Raw genomic sequence first — 25052 nt, 5'->3', positions numbered from 1 at the left:
TCCCTCCCCAAATTTTTGTTTTAGTTTTCTCTTACCTCGCTAGCTTCCACGCGAGGCTAAAGGACCTTCCGGTTCAATTTACGTCACTTCCTGGAAACAATTTCCCGAACGCCTTCGCGGCATTTGAGTTGGCGCGACCGCACATATATCTCTTCCTTTGTTTAGGGATGGAATGGGCCGACGATTTATTCCCTTCGATATCTGTGCGAGGAAGGCCACGAGGTTAGGTGGATAAGAGTCAGCTGAAATGAGGGGAAGGCTGGAGGATGAAGGGGCGGGGAAGTGAGGTGCCCGTCAGCTTTGTGAAGGAGTCCGTGGGCGTGGTTAACCGGGTGTCACGTGGTGTATCACTCGACCTTGCCCACTGGCCTCTGCTGCTTTGACCCCAACTTGTGGCTGATTTAGCATAACCTTAGAGTGGCTTATCAGGTAACAACAAAATACTGTACTGTACATTTTTAACAACAACAGCTAGAAGCTGTTAAAAATAAAATCATAAGGTGCGAATAGTTTGTCATTTTATACAAAAAATACAAATCTCCAAGAGCTAAGTGATAATCTCCTTATACAAAGTATAAAAATAGAAGAAACTCAGCAGGTCTCTCAGCATCCGGAGAGATAAATAGAGTTAACATTTTGAATACAATATTCTCTAGCACTATCTGTGATGTCCAGTATGTGCAGTAACCTTTATTAGTTCTGGTGGCCTAATGGACAAGGTACTAACTTCCTCAGCCAAGCATTGTGGGTTCAAGTCCCATCTGGGGTAATTAATTATTATGCCTAGTTTTTGTGGCTGATTTTAGTCCCATGTTAACTTCATCTCAATCCAAATTTACTGAATTTTTCATCTACTCTGTTAAAAATTGTTGTACTTGTGTTGAAATAATGCCAAATGATGTTTAATAGAAACTTACACAAGGGTTTGGGGGATCTGCAAGATGTTCGGGTGAATCCTCTGAAAGAGACAGCACAACCACAGTGGGATGACTGCCTGCTAAGATTCTGTTGATTTGGATGGCATGGTAGCTCAGTGATTAGCAATAGCATCAGGGGCCTTGATTTGATTCCAGCCTGCATGGGTTTCCTCTGGGTGCTTCAGTTTCCTCCCACGATGCAAAGATGTGCAGTTTAGGTGAATTAGCCAGGCTAAATTGCCCATAGTGTTCATGGATGTGTAGGTCAGGTGCATAAATCAGGGGTAAATGTAGGGTAATAGTGTAGGGGAATGGATCTGGGTGGGTTACTCTTCAGAGAGTCGGTGTGGACTTGGGCCAAAGGGCATATTTCTACACTTGGGATTCTATCACTTCCCAGGGCCTTACCACTGCCTTGGTTTGTCTTACCAAAATGCAACACCTTGCATTTATTTAGATTAAACTCCACTGCCATTCCTCAGGCTACTGCCCAGCTGATAAAGATCCCATTGTCGTCTTAGATAATCATCTTCACTGTCTGCTATATCCCTAATTATTGCTGGTGGTATATCAGCAAAGTTACTAACCATGCCTCCTATATTCTCATCCAAATTGTTTACATAAATGATAAGCAGTAGTGGACCCAGCAGAAATCCTTGCAGAACACTGCAGATCATAGGCCTCCAGTCTGAACACCACTGACTGTCTCCTATCATCTCCAATTTTGTATCCAATTGGTTAATTCTCCCTGGATCCCATGTGATCTAACCTTATAAAGCAGTTCACCATGTGGAACCTTGTTGTGTACTTGCTAAAGTCCATGTAGATTTTCTTCCATTGATTCCATCTACGTTTCCCACTGCCTCGGGAAAGCAGCCAACCTAATCAAATACCTTTCCCACCCCGATTATACTCTCTTCCATTGGGCAGAAGATACAAAAGTTTGAAAACATGTACTAACAGATTTAAGAACAACTTATTCACTGCTATTACCAGACTTGTGGATAGACCTCTTGGATATTAGAGTTGATCTTTATCTGCATCTTCTCTGTCGTTGTAACATTATATTCTGCAAACTGTTCTATTATTCTGATTATCCTGCTCAGTGGTTAGCACTGATGTCTCACAGCACCAGGGACCTGAGTTCGAATCCAGCCTCGGGTGACTGTCGGATTTCCTACAGGTGCTCCAGTTTTCTCCCACAATCCAAAGATTAGATTCCCTACTGTGGGATATAGGTAAATTAATGTTACTTCTGCAATTATAATTGCTTATACAAAGTAAATGAACTCACACCAGTGTGTAATTGTTTCAGCCAAGAGCTGAGTCAACAAGAATGGAAACTATGTGGAGGAAATGCATAATTTTTTTTGTATTAGCTAAAAATCTATGCAAGAAAGAAACGGGACAGCAAAACAATGGTAGAAATACAGGCGATGAGATAAGATGCTGTGAAGAGTTAAGCTAGATATGCCTGTACAAACAGTAAGTATAAACATCTGTTTCCCACTTTACAGAAACACAGGAACAAACCCCAATTAAAAGAGTCTTAATGATAAGATGCTGTGAGGGGCAGCACAGGTAGAGGGAGTAGATAATGGTCTGCAAAGGATGTGCCTAACATTAACCCACAGCAGGATGAGGTCAAACGGCCTTGTGAGGCCAGAAGTAAGCATTTTGTCACAGACAAGGCCGGATAAGACAAGAGATATACAGGAGTAATGGGTGGAGGATGTAAACGGGGGGGGAGCAATGAAATAAAAAAAATATAGGAACCAAATTATATAAATATCGAGTATTTGTTGAATTCGGTGTGTGAGTCCCTTGCCTTGTACAGAGAGACAGACAGTGGACTTCGCATCCACTTGCAAGTATGAAATAAATGTCACTACTGATTCAGATCTTGTCTTGGACTGAAATTATTGAAGTGAGTGAGCTTTGTTTCTCATACTACAGTGTAGAAACAGGCCCAAGGCTCAAGGCCACACCGATCCTCCAAAGAGTAACCCACCCAGTCCCATTTCACTCTGAATGATGCACCAAACACTATGGGCAATTTAGCCTGGCCAATTCACCTGACCTGCACAACTTTGGACTGTGGGAGGAAGCCCACACAAACATGGGGAGAATATGCAAACTCCACACAGACAAGTTGCCCAAGGCTGGAATCAAACCTGGGACCCTGGTGCTGTGAGGCAGCAGTGCTAACCACTGAGCCATCATGCCACCCTAAGATGTGCAAGTTGGGTGAATTGGCCGTGCTAAATTGCTCATAATGTCAGGGATGTGTCGGTTAGGTGCATTAGTCAGGGATAAATGTAAAGCAGTAGGGGAATAGGTCTAGGTGCGTTACACTACCGAAGGTTTGTGTGAATTTGTTGGGCTGAAGGGCATATTTCCACACTGTAGGAATTCTATGATTCTATTCTGTTATACTTCTGTAAGTATGATTTGTTAGGTTAGCATGCAGAACCAAGTTTTCACTGTATCTTAGTGCATGTGACGATAATGAATCAAATCAATTCCACTATGCCTTCAACTATCTTCTTGATCACCTCTTCAACAAACTCATTGAAGTTCATGAGACACGATTTCCCACACACAAAGCCATGATGACTATCCCTAATCAGCTCTTGCCTTTCCAAATGCACATAGGTCCTTTCTCAGAATCCCCTCCAACAACTTACCTTCACTGACATCAGGCTCACAGGTCTGTAGTTTCCTGGCTTTTCCTTGCAGCTTTTCTTAAATAATGGCACAACGTTAGCCACCCTCCAAGTCTTCCGGCACCTGACCCATGACAAATTATGATACAAATATACCTGCTGGAGGCCTTACAATTTCCTCCCTAGCTTCCCACATTGTCCTGGGAAACACTTGATCAAGTTCCACACATTTATCTATCTTTATGCATTTTAAGATCTCCAGCACCTTCTCTTCAGTAATGTAGATTCTTTTCAAGACATCACTATTTATTTCGCCAGGTTCCCCAGCTTCCATGTCTTTCCACCGAGACTGTATTGAGGAAACCCTTTGTTAACATTGTTTGTGTCTCACCACAAATGCATTGGGAGTTTGTTCTGAGGACAATCATAGAATCCCTACTGTTGGAAGCAGGCCATTCAGCCCACGAAGTCTACACATTGATCCTTCAAAAAGCATCCCACCCAGACTGCATTTTCCATATCTAATCCACCTAACCTGCACATCCTTGGATACTATGGGCAATTTAGCATGGCCAATCCACCTAACCTGCACATTTTTGGACTGTGGGAGGAAACTGGAGCACCCGGAGGAAACCCATGCAGACAGAGGGAGAGTGTCGTTATGACATGAGTTAAACCCTTCTGCTAATTTAAACTAGCTACACAGAAAAGATTCACCCTGTGCAGTAATCTATTAAAATTTGAGAGGCAAAGAACTATGCCAAAAATCACTATTTAAAGTCTCAGAGCTTTTATCTGCCACCTGCTTCATTCTATGCTGTGTCCTCTTTAGGTGCTGTTTAACTAACTCACCAACTCGATTTAATTTCTCCCTCACCTCCAATACATAATCTAAGTGTAAGATCTCCGATTTTGGTCCTGTCAATTTTACTTTAATTAATTTTAAAGGGCTTCTCACTTCGTGCCCAAATATTAACTCGAAGGGAGTGAATTGAGTAAATTCATTTGGGGCATCTGTAATGGCAAACAATATGAATGGGATATCTTTATCCCAGTCATTCGGGTAATCCTGATAGTATGCTCTCAACATGGTCTTCAAGGTCTGATGCCACATTTCTAAAGCTCCCTGGAATTCAGGATGGTACACACTGGATTTAAAGTGCTGTATACCTAAGCTATCCATAATTTCCTTAAATAGCTTAGCAGTAAAATTCGACCCTTGGTTTGACTGAACTTCACTGGGTAGCTCATACCATGAGAAGAAAGTTACTAACTCCTCTACCACTCTTTTTGCCTTGATACTCCATAATGGAATTGCCTCCAGAAATCTGGGTGACATATCCATTATGGTTAACAAGTACTGATTCCCACTTTTAGTTCTTGATAGGGCACCTATACAATCAATTATAACCGGAGTGAAAGGTTCTTCAAATGTAGGATTGGAGACAAAGGTGCTGGTTTTATCACTGCTTTGGCTTACCTACCATTTGGCATGTATGACACATATGGCAAAAGTTAACCACATCCTTGTACATTCCAGACCAATAAAAATGTTTTTGTACCTTAGCCTGAGTCTTTCGTATCCCTAGGTGACCTCTTCAGGTAGTTCATGTGCTACCTGTAACATCTCCTGTCTGTATGCTACCGGCAACACAATCTGGTGCACTTCGGCCTATTTCTCCTCTGCACTAACCTGCTTGGTCTCCATTTCCGTCCTGGGATTCTATCTTTCAGATAATAACCCTCAGGAATATTCTATGCCTCCTTTCGGAGTACATATCCACATATTTATCTTTTATCGTTTTGTTTTGCTGTTGCAAGACCCTTAGCCTTTCAGGACTAAACACTTTTGTCTGACCCTCTGCCTGTTCAGGTTTTTCCTGCACCATTACGTCAAACAGGGTGTCTGCTAAGTGAATCTCAACTTCTTCATCTTTCTCTTTAGTTTTTGTTTCCTGCTGTGACTTATGATAGTAGGATCTTATTACTACACAGTCTGGGAAAATACCAGGATATTTCTACCACAAATGACCATACTTTTGGGTAACAGATCAGAAAGAGTGCATATTTATTCATCCCTTACTATCAGTGACTGGTTAGATCCTGTATCTCTCAAAATTATAACTTCTTGTCCTTCTCTGCCATTCTTTCTGAGTAAACTTTACCCACAGAGGCAATTTTTTTGTAGACATCAGGTACTAACTCCATACCCAGCCCTGCCTAGGCTCCTTGGCTCTTCTTGGGGTTTCCTTTACTACCTTCACTAAGGCCACTGGCTTAGGTTCTTTTACCACATCTTTTCCCACAGTGCATTTCTTTATTGAGTAGCACAATGACTTTGTGTCCCATTTTACCACAATAGAAACACCTGAGACCTTTCACCTCCTTTCCACCCTCTTGGTCATCTTTTTTTTTAAACCTGAAGTAAACTCTTACCAGTGTTCTCTACTCTTTGCTTCATAGTGTAGGATCTCCCCTTCTCCCAACTTCTGTCCCTCACAGGATGAAATTCTGGCCAGAAGCTTGTCTTATGCACCAATATGTATTCATCTGCTAATTCTGCTGCCCTTCTCATTTCCTGAACTTTCTGTTCCTCTACGTGAATTCCTCCCATCTCTGGAAGGGAGTTTTTAAACTCTTGCAGCAGAATAATCTTAGAGCCTCATAGGTCCTATCTATCTTTAAAGCACACACCCATCTATCAAAATGACTGTTCAATTCTTTCGAATGTAACATAAGTTTGACCTGGTTCCTTCTTTGAATTTCTGATCTGCTGTCTATATGCTTCTGGTACCAATTCATAAGCACCTAAAATAGCCTGTTTGACCTCTTAATAATCTCTTGACCACTCATCTGACAGTGCAGTAAATACCTCACTAGTTCTGCCTACCAGTTTAGTCTGAACTAGCACTACCCATAAATCCTTGGACCACTCCATCTGCCTAGCCAGTTTTTCAAATGAAATAGAGAAGGCTTCAACTTCTTTCTCATTACAAGGTGGCATAGTTTTGACATATTTATATATATCACTACTTTCTCTTTTAGTCTCCATCCTGATGACTTTGCTGACTAAGTTGCAACTTCTCAAGTTCAAAGTTCTCTCTCTCTTTGAAGAACCTTCTTTCTCTCTCTCTGTTTATCTTCTAACTCCATTTTCCTCAATTCTAATTTAAGTTTTCTACCACTACTGCACTTCTGTGTTTCTTTGATACACCTAAGTGTTTGAGTAATTCCGTTACAATTTCAGCTTCACTTTTATCCTTGGTTAAACCCAAATCTAACCTCTTTGCTAACTTTGAAAGGAAGGCCTTTTTCTTTCCTTCTAAACTTTCTTGGCAAATTTGAGAATCATCTTCAAATCCCAGAACCTCTTTAGCAATTTTAAGAGCCATTTCTCTCACTTTTAATTTAATCATCCACAAGTCACAGAAATTAAACAAATTGTCTTACCTACGTTTTATTTAAAGGTCTAGGACACTAACCTGCAAGCGTTTATTAGGTTTTCTCATACTCCAAATCTATTTAAATCTGTCTAAACCTGTTCAAATTGCAGAAAAAAGGCCTCAAACTGTTCAAATCCAAGCGACAAGCACTCAAACTGCTATGACACAGGGTAAACCCTTCCGCTAATTTAAACTAGCCGCACAGAAAAGATTCACCCCCCATGCTGTAATCTGTTAAAACTTGACAGGCAAAGAACCAACCCAAAAGTCACTATTTAAAATAAAAATTAACAACTTTTTAAAAAGTCTAACGGAATAATTAACTTGCAACTACTTACAACGCTTTTCTCTAAACCTATCTTTTACCGTGCCCTCTACAATATTGGTCTGATAAAAATCCTGATTACGATTTACAAAAAATATAATCACATTTCAAAACCTGTCAGTTTGCCGAGTGTCCTCCGTAGATTTTCCTCTGTCTTCGTTTCTTCTTCTTAGGGATTCTATATCACAGGTTGTTGATAAATAAATGTACCTTTAAGAGAGCAGATATCTCTGCAAGCAGTCTCTCTCTAGTTGTTGGTGCTTGGCAGTTCTCTTTGCTACTGTGATTAACTGTTTAAAATGTCTGATACTTATACTCCAAAAATCAGATTGTTCCATTGGTTTTATATTGTCAAAATACTAAATTCAAATTTGATTGGAGTTTGGTATCTTGGGGCATAATTTAAACTGATTGGCCAAATTTGAATTTGTTTTTGTAGCAACCCAACCAGTGCTAGCTGTTCTGACCAAGTCTTATATTATTACCTTATTCTGGACTCTCTGTGCTTCTCCAAGTCCTTGCTAGCTTTTCAACTCTCTTAAAATTCAGTACACCTTCGTAACAGTGTGTAAACTCCACACACACAGTCACCCGAAGGCGGAATTGAACCTAGTTCCCTGGCGCTGTGAGGCAGCAGTGATAATCATAGTTCATTTTCATATTGCACTCCCTGTCAGTATCCAAGGTGTCATTGAGATAAAAATGATTCTCTCAGCAGGGGAATTCAAAGAGAAAATGAAATGATTCTGAAACAGACCCCTGGCAGAATCCCAGTCACCCACATCCACAAGTTGTTCGGTCAATCAAATCTGTTCCTGATTTTCCCCTCTTCTGTTTCAAATCTTGAAACAGATATTCCCTAATCTATGCCTATTTATTTATGTAATGACATGTCTTCAGGTACAGCAGCACCAGCACAGTAGGTAGTGTTCAGGCTCCTGAACCTGTCCGCTCCAGGCTGATTGTATCTTCTCTCTCCCTCTCTCCCCTTTTTTGACTTTTTCCTTTCTCTTTCTTCCTTTTCATCTTCTAATGTCGTGGGAAAGCCAGAATGGTGTGGGTGGGGTATCAGCTGCAGCAGTGGCAGTAACCAGAGTGAGGAATTCTGTTTGTGGGCGGAATGTGGACTCGTGGATTTGGCAAGACATCTGTTGTGGGGTGGCAGTGCCCAAAGCAAAGACTTCTGATTGCAGTAGGCCTGAAGTGTGGGCTCAGGGACTTGGTGGGTCTTTGGCTGCAATGGCGGCACTTCCTGGAGTGAGGATACCAGGCTGTGGGAGGTCTGGAGCATGAACTTGGCAGGTTGTCACTAGTGATGATGGTGGTGAATGGAGCAGGGACTCCGGCGGATATGTTGTCTGGAGTGTGGACTTCTGGCTGTGCCATACCTGAAACATAGACTCTTGTGGGGTTATCGTTGTTGTTCCCAGAGCAGTGACACCTTGCAGAAGCCCTGGAGCTATGTTTAAAGAGCCCTTGTACAAAAGATGAACTCCACATCAAGCCTCAAGATCTTATAATGGAATATAAATAGATTGACATATGTGTAAAGTGTATTTATATGTAAACTAAATTAAATCTAAACATTTGTATAATGTGTGGTTCATCCTGTGAATCAGTTTAACTGTGAGCTGCATTCAGAATAGATACATCACTTTGATTTCAGTCTCATTGTCTTGTGCAGACCTGTCAGGCTCCAGGGAGTGTCTCTGGCTTTAGGAATTCATTAGCTGTTCCATACAATTCATGCCTCAGTTTGTGGACTGCACCTTTTTTTTCAGTGCATCAACTATAACATTCCAACCTACCACAGCCTCCCACAGTGTAAGCCAGCTGGAGTTACTCCTGGTGCTCCAATTCCTAAAAAAGAAGTTTACTCAAGTAGAATGCTGCATGAATCTGCCAGGAAGCTTTTGTTATCTAGCACATAGTACTGCAAAGAAATCAAGGAAGTTGCATTTATATAATACCTTTCATGACCACAGTACATAGCCAATTAAGCAATTTTTAATTGCAGTGTAGATGTTGCAGTATTGTTGGAAAAGTTACAGCTGATTGATGCACAGCAAGATTCTACAAGCAGGAACCCAACTTGGCAGATGCGCCTTTTTGGTTGTACTCTTGCCTCTGAGTCAGAAAGTTAGGTTAGGGCAATTGTCCTTGAGAGGAGGTTTTGGGATTTTTTTGCATCCACCTGAGAGGGCAGATGGAGCTTTTGTTTAATGTGCCAGCATCTCTGACAGTGAGACAAAAAAACTGTAGATGCTAGAATCCAAAGTAGACAAACAGGAGGCTGGAAGGGCACAGTAAGCCAGGCAGCATCATGAGGTGGAGCAGTCAACGTTTTGGGTATAACTGTTCTTCAGTCTTGAAAAACGGTTATACCCAAAATGTTGACTTCTCCACCTCCTGATGCTGTCTGACTTGCTGTGCTCTTCAAGCCTCCTGCTTGACTCCTCTGACAGTATAGCATCCTTCAGCACTCCACAAGGACGAGTCTTGACTTTGTACTTAGGTTTTTTTGAATAAAGCGTGAACCCGTGACCTTCTGATACAAAGGTGAGAGAATGCTACCAACTGGACCACCTTTGCTATCTATCTGCTGATAAATGGACTCAGAGATGAGGTTGTTGTTCATCCAACTCTGATACTTCAGAGAAAGCTTCCATTGGTCATTGATGTATATTATTTGAACCCACATCAAGACAGGCTGCTATTATACTCAGTTAACCTGATGAAGACAGAGAGCAAATTGAGACAGGTTTTGGGGAGACAATAGCCTTTGATAGTGTCACTGCACTAGTAATCTAGAATAATGTCTTGGGGATACAGATTCAAAACCCACAGGGCAGTGATGGAAGTTAAATTCAATTAATAAAATCTGGAAAGTAAAACTCGCCTCACTTGAGTGGTCACCATTACAATCGTTAATTGTAAAAAACCCATCTGGTTTTCTAATGTGTTTTGGTAGTGGAAATTCACCATCCTTACCTGGCCTCCATGTCCCTTGTGATTGTCTCTTAACTTTTCTCTGAATAGGCCTTGCTGCCTAGCAAGCTACTCAGTTCAAGAGAAATTTAGGAAATGACAACAAATTCCAGACTTCCCAGCAAAATTCACATCTTAATAAAGAATAAAGGAGAAAAGTTTCTCATGCTGATTGATATTTAGTACTATGTTGTGTATGAACTTTGAGAGGGGTCAGGAAAGATTTCACTACAACTGCAAAGTGAAATAGTTGAATATCCAACTTGCCAGTATGACTGAAAGAAGGCAACTTTGTGAAGAAGTTACAGTGCCCATGGAACTCTTGTCAGCTTGGGGATAGAACAGCGAAGAATTGGAATGGTAAAACAGTATAGATAGAAAATGCCAGCAGAAACCAAGTGATAAGTTAATGTGTTCAGTGTCTGAATTAAGAAATAGTGGAAAACTTGCAATCAAGAGAAATAGAAAAATAAATCGCAAAATGACAGAAAGAGGAAACCCGTGTTCAGATCTGTACTGCAAAAGAAACACAGATATTCAGTATATTACACTTTTAGTTTTAAGGCAGGATTAAAGGTCAGTCATAACTTAGTGCTTGTACACTCACCTCTGAGTCAGAAGGTTGTGGGTTTAGATCTCATTCCAGAAGTTTGAGCACACAATTTAGGACAATAATGCAGGAGTGCTGTGTTGCCAGATGCTGCTGGTTGAATGAGATGTTACACCAAGACTCCACCTGCATGATCAGATGGATGTAAAAGATCCCATGGCACTATTTTAAAGAGGAGCAGACGTGTTCTCCCTGGAGTCCAAGTCATGTGGAAAATTGCCTAGGATTGTCCTATACACAAAAAGCAGAACAAATCCAACCTGGTCAGTTACCACCCCATCAATCTCCTGCTGATCATGAATAAAGTATGGAGGGTATTGTTAGTGCTAAGAAGCAACACATGCTTGGCAGTTACTTTTTCAGTGACGTTAAGTTCAGGTTCTGTCGAGGCCACTCGGCCCTGCTCACCTCATTACAAGTTTAGTTCAAACATGGACAAAAGGGCTGAATTCCAGGGTGACGTGACTGTGGGGTGTCCTTGACATCAAGGCCAGGTGTGGCAGCAAGAACTCCTGGCAAAATGGGACTCTTTACAAGTTAGAGTCATACCTGGCACAAGGGAAGATGGTGGCTATCATTGGAAAGCAGTCATCTCAACTCCAGGAATTCCTCAGTATAGTATCCAACCATCTTCAGTTGTGTAATGATTGTAACAAGGTCAGCCAGATGAACCTCACAGAATATGAGATCCCTGATTGGGGCTGTTAACCTGGTCCAGTCAGGAGCACTGGCCGACAGATATAAACAAACGTGTCAGTGGTTACTTTTCCCTGGCAAATGACATTGGGGCAGCTTGTGGACCAGGAGCTTTTTCACTTAATAGGAGCCTAATGTTTCCAAGGCACCAGATACTAAAATATTCGAAGAGTTGATGGATTTAGTTATGACCTCAAGCCTACTCTAATTCTGAGATGTTATGGGTTTTACTCGGCAATTCAAGAACCGGGGGAATCCAAATCAGGATTTTTGACTGGATTAAAATGGCTAGCAGATGCATGTGACTTTGGTTTAACCCTTGACAAGATGCTGCGAGATCGTTTGTATGTGGGATTTATGATGTAATCATGCAAAAACGCTTACTAGCTGAAGCTGAACTGGACTTCAAATAGGCACTACAACTGGCTATCATTGGAAAATGTGGCAAGTGGAGCATATGAGTTACAGGATATGCCAATGGAAATGGACACCCTCACTAGGTCAACTAAGCTTGGGGAACACCACTTGAGTGAAGACAATTGCATAGCTTCCTTCAGGACGTTTTCTGAACAGAGGGAATAAGTGAGCCCACAGCAAAACCCTAAAACAAAGCCAAGTTTTAGCCGATTGGTTAACACTTCTTTTCAGGATCTGGCCATCAAACCATTGTAGTTGCTGCCAGTATGCAGACTCGAGACAGCAAAAGACTATGCCTAAATTGAGTAATAGAACTCACAGGATAGTATCCAGGAGAGTGCACACTCTGGACAGTCCACCTACATCTGATTTAGAACAATTAAACTGCTTAGATTAGATTCCCTACAGTGCGGAAACAGGCCCTATAGCCCAACCAGTCCACACCGACCTTCCGAAGAGTAACCCACCCAGACCCATCTCCCGTGGCCAATTCACCTGACCTGCACCTCTTTGGACTGTGGGAGGAAACCGGAGCACCCGGAGGAAACCCACGCAGACACGGGGAGAATGTGCAAACTCCACACAGATAATCGCCCGATGCTGGAATCGAACCTCTGAATTAGAACCAATCAAAATAAACATAAATGGTCACCTGGTTCTATTGGGCGTTGATACCAGCGTGGCTGTATTGTTGATTGCAGAACAAGCCTTTAAAAAATTAGCTCTGGACTCCAACCCTTAAGTATGCTAGACTGAGAATCTATATTGGGGAACCTTGACAGATTAAGGGTATAACTTAGGTTCTATTCTCGTATGAAACTATAGATCAGTTAGTTTAATGTCTGTCTTTGGGAAATTGTTAGCCTTCATTATTAAAGCAGTAATATTAGAACATTTGGAAAGTCAAAGTACAAATCATCAGTGTCAGACTACTTTCATTTACATCACATTTTAAGCATCATGTAACTCACCAAAGATGATTCAGGTTTTTGTATTGTAGCTGTTCCTTTGAAAGTTTTCTTTGAAATTTCTTTGAAAGTTCTGAGGCTGACATTCAATTAACTCTCGATGCTGGGTGTAATTCCCACAGGAATTTTCCAGACAGTCGCTGAATTCTATTTTCAACCATCTCTGTTTGTCTGTTCTTTTATACATAAACAAAAATGACGTATCTTACTTGAAAGTTCAATATCTCTAAGTAATTTTGGCCATGATCCAATTGCATGAGAAGGGGTTGAGTGAGCTAATAAACTAATAGTTGATGTACTGTGATACTGGTTTGTTACTTTGGTCCATTGCCTTGAGTTTTACATCAAGATAAAAAGGCGGCTGTTCCAATTTACTAATTTGGGAGGCGATCTACGTATATTTGCAAGAGCTACCTGTCTTTCACCAGGAACAGATAAAGGTCTGGACATAGGTGCTGCCAGCTGCAGTTTTTTTCAGTCAGGAGTGGCAGTGCATGTCCAGGAGTCACTGCTCAGGAACCTACACCTCCATCTGTAGAAATTTATGTGGCTGGGGGAGGGGGGCATGTGGGTTGCCCAAAGTGAGTAGAATTGAAGATGTATTGGATGTTGGAGGAAGGGGCCAAATGCCACTGGAAGAGCTGGCACAAAGTACATTCCTGAGTAGCATCTAACCCATTGCCAAAACCATCAAGATCCTTAAGAATGTGGTGCTCAACCCAATCCTAATTGGCTCAGGCAGATGAGCCATTCTTATGTGTGCTGACCTCGATCATTTTAACAGAACTTCTCACTTGTACCAGACCCCAAACATCACACAGGAGGCTCAGTTCCACTAATGGAAATTTCTCTCAGAAATACCCTCTGTGCCATTTTTCTGTCAGCAAAGGGGTTTCCTACATGGATACCCTCTTACATACCCTCAACTCCCTTGATCTCATTGGATATCCAAACACAATATAAAAAGCAGGACCTCAAAGATAATATTCTCCTGATGCCATATGCTAATGAGAGTAGGAATAGGAGGATAGGGAAGATGAATGCATGGCTGAGGAGCTGGTGCAGAGGGCAGGGATTCAAATTTTTGGATCATTGGGATTTCCACTGCAGGAGAAGTGACCTGTACAAGAGGGACAGGTTGCACCTGAACTGGAGATGGACCAATATCCTGGCTGGGAAATTTGCGAGAGCTACTTGGGAGGATTTAAGAGGGTTGGCACCCTAAACAGTAGTGAGACAAGAGAGAAGGTTGAGGCTGTTAAATGAGAGGAAGCTAAATAGACAAGTCAGGCAAGAGTATGGCAGAGAACAAGGGAAGACTGATGAATTAAACTGCATTTATTCCAATGCAAGAGGCCTGACAGATAAGGCAGATGAACTAGGAACATGGGACTAATGTATCACAGATATTACAGAAACATGGATGAGGGAGGGACAGGATTGGCACCTCAATGTTCTGGGTTACAGATGCTATAGAAGAATAGAAGCAGAGGCAAAAGAGGAGGGAGTGTTATTTTTATTACGGGAAACATCATGGCAGTACTTAGAGAGGATATTCCTGGGAGATTTTCTAGTGAAGCTATATGAGTGGAACTGAGAAATAAGAATGGGGTAATCCCCTTCATGGGATTTTATCATAAACCCCCCCCCCCCCCCCCCAGGAATCACTAAGAAACTGAGGAGCAAATATGTAGGGAGATTGCAGGTCCCTGTAAGAATAATAGGGTTAAATAGTAGGAGATTTCCAAACATAGACTGGGACTGTCATAGTATTAAAGACTTGGGTTGGGAGGAATTTATTAAGTATGTTCAAGAAAACTTCCTCAATCGATATGTAGACAGCTCTACTAAAGAAGGTGCAAAACTCAACCTCCTCTTGGGAAGTAAGGCAGAGTAAATGACTGAGGTATCAATGGGGAACATTTTGGGACCAGTGACCATAATTCTATTAGTTTTAAAATAGTTATTGGAAAAGATAGATCTGGTCCACAAGTTAAAGCTCTAAACTGGGGCAAAGCCAATTTTGATGATATTAGACATAACTTTCAAAGGTTGATTGGGGGAGGCTGCCCATAGGTAAAGGGATATCTCGCAAGCGGAAGCCCTACAAAAACAAGATAATGCGAGTTCAGGGACTGCATGTTTCTGTTACTGTGAAGGGTAAGATTGGCAGGATTAGGGAACAATGGATGACTAGTGATAAGGCAGCTCTGGTCGAGAATAAGGAGGCATATATCAGGTATAGACAGTTGGGAATGAGTGAATCCCTTGTAGAATATAGGGAGTGTAGGAGTACATTTAAGAAGGACATTAGGAGGACACAAAGGGAACATGAGATAGCTTTGGCAGATAAGGTTTAGGAGAATCCAAATAGTCTCTACAATATATTAAGGGCAAAAAAGTAATTGGTGAGAATAGAGTCCTTTAAAGAGCATTTACGTGTGGAACCACAGGAGATGGATGAGATTCTGAATGAATATTTCATGTCAGTATTTATTGTGTGGAAAGACATGGAAGCTAGGCAACTAAGGGAAATGAATACTGATGTCTTGAAAAGAGCCCACATTACAGACAAAGAGGTGCTGGAGGTCTTAAAATGCATAAACAGAAATAAATTTCCAGGACCTGATCAAATGTATCCCAGAACATTGTGGGAAACTAGGGAAGAAATTGCATGACCCCTAGCAGAGATATTTATGTTATCGACAGCCAGGGATGAGGTGCTGGAAAACTGGAGGGAGACTAATGTTGTGCCATTATTTTAGAAAGGCTGCAAGAAAAAGCCAGGGAACTACAGACTGGTGAGCCTGACTTCAGTGGTGAGTAGCTTGTTTGATGGAATCTGAGAGACATGATTTAAATGCATTTGGAAAGTTAAGGGCTGATTAAGGATAGTCAGCATGGTTTTGTGCATGGGAAATTGTGCCTCAAAAACTGATTGAATTTTTTAAAGTGACCCATAAGACAGATGAAGGCAGAGCAGTAGATGTTGTCTACATGAGCTTTAGCAAATGCTTCGACGAAATTCCAGATGGTTGCCTGATTAGTGGTATTAGATCACATAAGAACCAGAAAGAGCTAGCCAAGTGGATACAATCAAGCCAATTTTGTAAGAGATAAAGGGTGGTAGTAGAGTGTTGTTGTTCAGACTGGAGGATTGTGACCAGCAGTGTGCCACAAGGATTGGTACTAAGACCACTTGTTTGTTATTTATATAACTGATTTGGACATGAATATACGAGGCATTGTTAGTAAGTTTGTGGATGACACCAAAATTGGTGATATATATTGATCAACTGGGCTGTGGGCTGAGGAATGGCAGATGGAGATTAATTTCTTTGGGTTGTGAGAAGAAACCAGAGCACCTGGAGGAAACCCACACAGACATAAGGAGAATGTGCAGCTTTTACACAGTCACCAAAGGCTGGAATCAAACCCAGGTCCCTGGTACTGTGAAGCAGCAGTGCAAACCATGGTAGGGTTGGTCAACAATGACTTCAACTTTTAAAATCCATAATTACAATATTTTTGGTTTCTTGATATCTTCTTTTGTGTAAAAATTCAAATATCTAGCCTACAACCAGTCTTAAGTTACTTGGTCCACAAAGCCCTAAATTGCTTCTCCCATCTTTCAAAATCAGTGAAGCTTTCCCCTCCTGCTCAGTTCTCAATGGCCTAATTCCTGTACAGAGGTACAGGAGAAAAGGTAACTCTCATTGATCCAGATCCAGCAGCTCTCACTACATCTGCACCGTGAGATGGTGTGGGGAATGGAAGAAAGAAGGAGGTGAAGATAAAATTGCAGAACCTGCTGTGTGTATGCAAAGCTTTTTTGCCGGTAATTATGCCGGTTATCTGCAGGACAAGCTGACAGAAGAAGATATGCAAAAAGATTAAAATGCAAAATAGGTCTTATTCTTGGTATATGTTGAGTATAGATTATAAATTTTAAACGCTTATCTGAAAGTAAGAAAGCAAGATAAGCTAATAAGGTGACATTTATATATATCAATGCCACCTCATGCTCCCATGAGGAGATTGAACAGTTCATCAACATCACGAACACCTTTCACTCTGATCTCAAGTTCAGCTGGACCATCTTGGACATCTCCCTCCCCTTCCTGGATCTCCATCTCTGGTGACTGACTCAACATGGACATCTACTTCAAACCCACTCACTCCCACACCTAACTGGACTTCACCTCCTCCCATCACCCCTTCCTGTAAAAACGCTATCCTTTACTCCTAATTCCTCCGCCTCCGCCACATCTGCTCACAGAAAGAGCAATTCCATTCCAGAAAATCCCAGATGGCCTCTAACTTCAAGGACTGCAATTTCCCCTCCCACATGGTCAACAATACCCTCCAGTGCATCTCCTCCACTTCCTGCACTTCTGCCCTTGAGCCCACCCTCCAACGCAACGAGGATAGAACTCCCGATTCTCACTGTCTACCCACCAGTCTCCGGATACAACACATCATCCTTCGCCATTTCTGCCACCTACAGTCAGACCCCACTACCAGAGATATATTTCCCTCCCTATCCCTTTCAGCATTCCACTGAGACAGTTCCCTCTGCGACTCCCTCATTAGGGTAAAAACAATGACTGCAGATGCTGGAAACCAGATTCTGGATTAGTGGTGCTGGAAGAGCACAGCAGTTCAGGCAGCATCCTGATTTTACTGCTCCTAGGATGCTGCCTGAACTGCTGTGGTCTTCCAGTACCACTAATCCAGACTCCCTCATTAGGCTCATGCCCCACACCAACCCACCCTCTATTCCCAGCCCCTTCCCTTGCCACTGCAAGAAGTGTAAAACCTGCGCCCACATCTCCCGCCTCATCTCCAACCAAGGCCCCAAAGGATCCTTCCAAATTCAACAGAGATTTTCCTGCACATCCAAACACCTCATCCACTGTCCATTGCACTTGATGTTGTCTCCTCTACATTGGCGAGACAGGATGCCAACTTGTGAAATGTTTCAGAGAACATCTCCAGGACATATGCACCAATCAACCCCACTGTCCTGTGGCCGATCACTTCAATTCCCCCTCCCCCTCCCCCAAAATCCATGCAAGTCCTAGGCTGCATCCACCACCAAATCCTAGCCACCTGATGACTGGAGGAAGAATTCCTCGTCTTCTTGCTGGTACCAGTATCAATTTCACCAGTTTCTTCATTTTCCCTCCCCCCACCTTATCCTAGATCCAAACCTCCATCTTGGCACTGCCCTCTGAACTGTCCTTCCTGTCCATCTTCCTTCCCATGTATCTGCTCCACCCTCCACTTCAACCTTTCACCCCTACCTTCATCTACCTATCACATTCCTAGCCACCTTTCCCTCAGCCCCACCCACCATTCCACTCCCTTGTTTTCCCCGCCCCCCACCAAAATTCATGATGAAGACTGTATGCTTGAAATGTTAACTCTCCTGCTCTTTGAATGTTGCCTGACCAGCTGTGCTTTTCCAATGCCACACCTTTTGACCTCAATGTTTATATATAGCTTACTTTTGTGTTTTAAGTATTTACTGTGACAACAGGGAAGAAATCAACTCCTTGGTATGTGATAAAACCCCAGTTAAATATATATACTTGACTTGGCATAGCCATGCCATCAACTCCACATTTATTACAGAGCTGAGAAAATGAAAGAGAGGGCAATTTCTGGTTTGTGTTGATTTATTGATTTCATCAAAGGGTTAGTCATAGCATTCATCTCTAAGAAATGTGGTGATGAGAGGTAGGGTGAAGGATGTTGATAACGTTTATTTAAGATTAATTTTCGTTGTAATTTCCTGTCTGCTCATTAGCTCCCATTAACTATAGAATATCATACAGGAAGTGCGTTCATTGCCTGTACCTGCCTCATAAACAATATAAAATAAGCTAAATAGGAACTACATGTTCAACTATCCACAATGACGTCTTCAGTTCAAGGTGTGGTCAGACAGTTATACAAACCTCCATCGGGATCATATTTCTGTTGGCAAGAACTAAGTCACCTTGCAGGTTAGTGTAGCCTGTATGTAATGATAGCCTTGCAGACACTGACAAAAACCAGCACCACATATGTTTATTGTTTCATCACATGGATATTTTTAATTTCTTGGACAATGAGACTTTTTATTTATTCACTAATTATCCCACACCCTGAGGTGTAATGCAGTACAAGCCGTATACAACAGCTCTTTTTCCTGCCCCACCCTGCCTCCATCCATTCAGGTTGAGTGCAGGTAACTGCTGCGAGTTGGTTACTTGAATTATTTTTTCATTAAATTTGTTGAAGTTTACTGCCCATCCCCAACTGCCTCGAATTGAATGGTTTGTTCAGCTGTTGGGAGTTAGTCATATTGCTGTGAGACTGAAGTCATATGTAGATGAGACTGGATAAGGACAGGAATTTTCTTCCTTAAAGGATATTAGTGAACCAAATGGGTTTTAAATGATAATTGATTATCACTATTGTGACATTGAGGATGCAATTTTACCCTGTAAGAGGCGGAGGGAAAATGACAAGAAGGGAAGTAATTGGGAGAGTTAGCCCTGATGTATGTTCTGGTAGGGAAGGTCCCTCTTGACACCCACCAATTACAGCACTGAAGTGGTGCATTGATGGTCACGTAAGGAGCACAAGTTGCCACACCCTGATCATCTGCCATCCCAGCAGGTGAGAAAGGTAGCTATTTTCCTGACTGCAAAATCAGGGTCATCTGTCTACCAGATTGAGGGAGTGCTTTCAATTGTTCCATTCAGGAAGGGGGGGGTATGCCTCCTGAAAGCTAACACCCTTGACTCGGATTCCCTTGAACTACCTCTCCCTGCAACTCCATCCTACATGAAGAGTGTACATTCTGGCCGCTGGATTGCCTAAGGAGGAGACCTCGGCGGGTGGTCCTTAGCACCCAGATATTGTCAGCTTCTAAATGATGACATGCTGAGAAACTTAACTATCTGCCTCTCAGCTCTCGATGGGCTGGCTGGCACACAACACAGCAAGTGTTTGTGGTACTATGTGTGGCATGTCAATCACTACTTAACATATCTGTCTCCACACACTATGTTAAATTCGATCAACTGTTATGGTAGGATTTTAACCCACTTCTCAAAACTCCCCATGAATGTGAGTGAGTGCATGTGTGAGAGAAAGAGAGAAGTAGCTTTAATTCTGGCTACTTTTCAGTGTGTGTGTTGGCTGGCTAATCATAGTAAAATGGATTACTGCCATAATCTGACATCACCCACACATGATCTAATATTGGATACTGATTTAATAGGAATTCTGGTTAATTATTTCCCTATCATCAGCTCAGAAACTCAAAGGTCAATTACCATTCTTATCACTTCAATGGAGGTTAACAATTTACTTTTCTTTTTAACTAAATATTTGAAACATATTAAGACACTCCTCAAGAGATTCAGACAGCAACAAAAAAAAGTTGGAAAATGCCTGGGGGAATAATAAGAAGTGGGGGAGCAATTATGTCAAAAAGAACCCCACACAGCATGCTGTTACTTGAAAGTTTTAACTATGACTGTGGACTGAAGGGAAGAAAAGCACAGGGAAGTCTAGCTTAATTTTTAAAAAGAATTTTAAAGAGTTGAGGGAGCTAGGATATAAGGCTGAATAATGGACCAATGTATAAAATAAGACAAAGACCTTGAAGTCAATAAGACAGGAATGGCTGGTGAATGAGATTTATTGTGAAAATAGATGGATCACCAGTTGACTTGGAGTTTATGCAATGTGGAGGCTGGTGAGAAAATTTACATAGGCATTGAGCGCCATGGCTGGGGTTAAGGGGAAAAAGACTGACAATTTTCAAGACTTTCAGGGACTGAAGTGGAGGATATCTTTAAAGCTAAAGACACAGTTCACAGTTGAAAAAAGCACCAAAAATTAACAATGTCAGGTTTAACCAAAATGAAGTACTGAGAAAACATGCAGTAACATATTAAAATACAGAATGACTTTGGTCTCACCGATACTCAGCTGACAAACTCTGATTGAAGCACTTCAAATTACTCAATTTCAAAGCTGGCAGTAATAATTTGGCTGGTTGATAACTGTGAAATCAGTCCATTGTGGATTCAAGTTCCATGCTAGTATGTGACTAGTTTGATCTGACACTTCAGGGAAGGAATTTTACAGCAATAGAAGTACTCTCATTCAGATAAAACATTAAACCAAGGTTCAGATTAGATATTTAAAATGTTGTGAATTAGTTGATTCTCTCAATTGATATCACCCAATACTTTTTTTAAACGCGTCATTAATTTCAGTGCTTTTATGAACAAAATGGCTGCTCTGTGTATAATTATTTTGTTATGTAGTTTTATGCCTACATCCATGAGTCTGTGTTCAAAAGAGATTGATTGAGGAGAAGGTAAGGTCAAGAGCTGTCTTCAAGCTTGGGCATCTTTATAATAATATTTATTGCATATGTAGATTAAGTACTACAATGCATGGTGCACTGAGGCATATAGGGCTCTGATTACCGTAGATACTCGTGTATAGGTCAAGTTTTGAAGACTTTTTCAGGCTGAAATTAGGGTATCAATTTACACATAAGGTATTGTTTTCGAGGGGATGAAATTCATGCTTGGCTTGGGTCAAAAAATGGACATAAAAGAGCCAGATCTCTATATAAAATAATAAACAACAAAAGGGAAAAGAATTATGGCCATTATTGAATATTTATCTGCAAAATAATTGTCTCCATTCTGCCTGCTATGGTAGAATGGTACTGTCATACAGTGTTCCAGTTATCAGTACCGTAAAGTGCATGTAGGTCTACACATAAGTACAAATGTTAATAGGCATAACAGCAGGTGGTCAGGCCATCTACCAGGGTATTTGTACAACACATAATTCATAAAAAAAACAGAAGAGCAATAAAAACAAAATAAACTGCATGAAACTGTTAATCATATACGATAAACACTTTATATCAAAAAATTGACATTCACAGCAAAAAACTCTTCTCACCATATATCACAAATATTAATGGATAGTCAGGAAGAGACCCCTGAAAAACTAAGGTCGACTTGTACATGAGGTATATGAAAAATACCAGATTTTGTGGCTAAAATGAAGTGCTGACTTATACATGAGATCGACCCATCCATGAGTATATACGGTATGTTTTACATTATTGAAAAACTATTCCTTTAATTCGACCATTTAATGCTAGGAGGTCTACTCATGCTTTTTAAAACATGTTTCTAACATTCATAAATCTAGACATCAGGCTTCTGCCTCACAAACAACGTGTTTCTTGCTTCTCTCTAGATTTTGCCCATTCTGTGCTATTAATGTCCAATGGGGAACAGTTCCATGACATCATTGCAAGGTTGCTACAGGGTTTGAAAGACCTTAGACAACTGTAATCGCTGTACTATAAGGTAATTTGCTGTATGTTGGGTGTTTTGAAACATTGTAAGTTAGCTTATAAATTTGAACTGATATACAGGACTTTTATGATGCTGTGGTAGTGGGAGGCCTGGGTTCATCTCCAATCTGTTCCAGAAGTGCATAGCATTGTCTCAGAATAGATTGTTTAGAAAAAAAACTATAAATTTGAACCTTTCTCCAAACTCCAGTTATTCATTGAGCAGTTGAAACAGATAAAAGTAAGGAAGATCTAGATCATAATGTCATACAGCCATAGAGTCATACAGCATGGAACAAACCCTTTGGTTCAACCAGTCCACCCTGTCTACGTGTGACACAAACATCAAAGAAATAAAAACCTAAACCCCTAGATCTCTCTATTCTACAACACTATTCTTTTTAGTTGTATGTGTCCTGCTGTAGTGATTATGAGATCCTTGATTGGGGTCGTTAACCTGGGCCAATCATGGAGCCTTGGATAACAAATAAAAACAGGATATTCGAAGAGTCTCCTGATTCTGGGGACTGGCTTTGAGCTGGCTGGTAGAAGCCTATGTACAGTATACACATAAAGGATGACTTGGTGATGGGACACAAGCATCTGCCCAGTTATTTCGCCTACCCTTGTTTGTTTTACCAAAATGCAATATCTTGAGTTTATCCAAATTAAACTCCATCTACCACTCCTCACCCCACTGACCCAATTGATCAAGATCTCTTTGTAATCTTAGGTAACTTTCTTCATTGTCAACTATACCACTAATCTTGTTGTCATCCACATCCACTTACCAACCATGCCTTATATATTCTTATCTAAATTACTTACATAAATGATTCCTTTCGTGCTGTAACAATTCTGTGACCACCTAAAACAGGGAATAATACAGATATTACAGATAAAGAACGTGTAAAAGGAACAGAACAAGGGAAAGCTAACAATAGTAAGAAAGATATCTAGCAATACTACTAGAATGTAGAAAGAGGCCTCAGCTGAGGTACTCCTGCAGCTGTATAACTTGGTTACTATTTATACAAAACCTGCAAGAAAAAAAATGACAATTTTTGTTTTAAATTCAGATGTTAGAGCATTTTTCCTTGATTTTTTTATTGCATGTAATTTTTGATTACATAGTTTAGTAGATCAAAAACAAAGATACAAATTCACCTCTTTAACATTATCCAAATGTCTTGCCTAATATTGCAGACACTGAATGCATTTTCTTCCATTTATGGTCGAAAGACTGTATGCTGTGTGCAACATGTGGGAGGGACTGTGGTTTCCTTCTGCATGAACACTGTTCCCACTGACAACAATCATTTCAGAAATTAAAGTAATGAACCTCTGACACAACTCATTGGCAGGACTCTCCCAGACTGCTAAAGACTTACTATGACACACTGACTGCATTCCTCACATTCCAAACCTGGTGCAGCTGGGAACCGTAGCTTCTAAGTCATTTGCTCAGCCCTGTCATTGGTTGTGATATCACCCTCAAAGTTCTTTCAGTTATGTGTATTTTTCCCTTTTTAGGGCAGGGAGCAGCTGGATGGGTTGGGCCCTAGTGTGGGATGGGAGTTCTAGTAAAAGCACTGCTTTTTAGTCAACTAGCAATGATGCAAGCTGGATTTCATGGGGAAATATAACTCAAGCTCTCTATACACTTACAAATAATTTAATCTGTTAATTTTCATGAGAACTAGTAACATTTGCACAATGAGATCAAATTAATATTAAGATGAATTGACATCAGATCCAAATTGGGACTTCAGTTTAGAAGTTCAGTGTTGATACTTAATATGGTTGTTTGAGGTCTTTCATGGTTCAGTGGGTTCCACTCTTGCTACTTGAGTCAAAAGTTGAAATTTTGAATCCTACTTGTTGAGCACATGGACTGATAATTGCAGCTTCCAAAATATTAAGGGCTATTCTTTGTTAACGCTGTATCTTCAGGGACAAAGTTTTGTGGTGGACCTTGTACATGTAGGTTTTGTGGCTGGGATCCCATTCCTCTGAAGGAGAAGATCTCTGTTAACATTGAATGTAAAGGAAGTAGTTGCTACTTAACTGAAAATCTTATGAACTGCTGACAAAGACATTGAGTTATTTTTCCACATTTTTGGGAAAGTATCTTTTTAAGTGAGATTCATGACACTTGGCCTGCCATGACTTATGTTGACTCTTCTCAATCAATCTTCCACTCTAGAATAAATGGCTGGTCCAACATTGAGGACCGAAGGGCCTGTACTGTTCCATGTTTATCTAATTAATTATGTAACTAGCCTCTTCGGCACCTGTCTGTTGGAACTGCCACAGGAGAGACAGAAGTGACTACCATTGCCAGGATTTTGCTATGTTCATGCATTGACACCATATTTAAACCTCACTTCAAGAACTGGCCTTCACATTGTGATACTCGAGACCTATTCTTGAGAAAATGGCCTGAAAAGCAAGTTAGCTCCCTGCTTTGGGGAAAAGAACCTGGAAGTGCTGGGAAGGAAAGCCAACCTTTTCATGCTGCTTGGCAAAGGAGACTGTTCCACTAGACACAGCCATTCTGGACCGAGATGGTGCTCTGGGTCAGTGCAGTATCTAACACTGCTCAAGTTGGGCCTGTGCTACCATGCTTAG

The 25052-nt window shown here is 41.1% G+C and overlaps 1 protein-coding gene and 1 long non-coding RNA gene across 2 annotated transcripts in view; both read right to left on the bottom strand.

Moving 5' to 3' along the window:
• Positions 1–260, bottom strand: part of txn2 (thioredoxin 2) — a 32166-nt gene extending 31906 nt beyond the window's left edge. Inside the window, exon 1 of the mRNA XM_060849404.1 lies at positions 36–260. The gene's annotated coding sequence lies outside the window, so the exon portion shown is untranslated. The remainder of the gene's footprint in view (positions 1–35) is intronic.
• A 1820-nt stretch (positions 261–2080) lies between these two features.
• LOC132831324 (uncharacterized) lies at positions 2081–13156 on the bottom strand. Its single transcript, XR_009646485.1, has 3 exons — positions 13034–13156; positions 10947–11180; positions 2081–2142 (listed from the first exon to the last, which is right to left on the bottom strand). It is a non-coding gene; the product is annotated as an uncharacterized LOC132831324 (long non-coding RNA).
• Positions 13157–25052: the final 11896 nt, after the last annotated feature.

The sequence above is a fragment of the Hemiscyllium ocellatum genome, chromosome 33, assembly GCF_020745735.1.
Source record: "Hemiscyllium ocellatum isolate sHemOce1 chromosome 33, sHemOce1.pat.X.cur, whole genome shotgun sequence".
Classification (NCBI taxonomy): domain Eukaryota; kingdom Metazoa; phylum Chordata; class Chondrichthyes; order Orectolobiformes; family Hemiscylliidae; genus Hemiscyllium; species Hemiscyllium ocellatum.
This window is presented reverse-complemented; position numbering and strand designations above follow the sequence as displayed.